The sequence below is a fragment of the Chrysemys picta genome, chromosome 22 (assembly GCF_011386835.1).
Source record: "Chrysemys picta bellii isolate R12L10 chromosome 22, ASM1138683v2, whole genome shotgun sequence".
In the NCBI taxonomy this organism is placed as follows: domain Eukaryota; kingdom Metazoa; phylum Chordata; order Testudines; family Emydidae; genus Chrysemys; species Chrysemys picta.
In genome coordinates, this window is record NC_088812.1 from 16,289,832 (window position 1) to 16,290,572 (window position 741).

A 741-nucleotide genomic window follows, 5' to 3' on the forward strand; every position below is an offset into this window, starting at 1 on the left:
GGGAGGGGGGTCAATGTGCTAGGGAGAGGGGTGAATTGGCAGGGGAGTGGTGAATTGATGGGGGAGGGGGAATGAATTGAGGGCAGGTGTGAATAGGTGGGGGGAGAGGGAAGAAAGGGGAGGGGTGAATCAGCAGGGGAGGGGGATGAACTGGGGGGGAAGGGGAGAGCAGGGGAAGGGGTGAATAGGTGGTGGGAGAGGGGAGAACAGAAGGAGGGGTGAATTGGCAGGGGAGGGGGATGAATTGGGGGGAGAGTGAATGGGTGGGAGAGGGGGATGAATGGGGGGGCGAATCGGTAGAGGAGGGGAAGAACAGGGGGCGGGGGATGAATTGGGGGAGGGGTGAATCGGTGGGGGAGGGGAAGAACGGGGGGGGGGATGAATTGGGGGGAGGGCGAATCGGTGGGGGTCCTCTCGCAGGCTAGTTGCCAGCTTTGGGACTGGTGGTCCAAATGGAGCTGGGCCGGTGGGAGGATGACGAGGGGGTGTAGCCAGTAGACACACAAATGGGAACCTGGCAGAGATGGGGAAGCGGGGGGTGGGGGTAATCCCCTCCCCCAGCCATCATCGCTTCCGATCGGCCAGCTTTTCCCGGGGCGGGTAATTAACCACAGGCCAGGAGCGCCCTAGCCAGCAGGGCTGGATTCGGTTCACCCCGGCCCGGGTGGCGAAGATTCGCCCTCACGTGGTGTCCTTCAATCAAGTTTTCCCTCCGGCTCACCCAGAAGTTCTGGGCCAGAG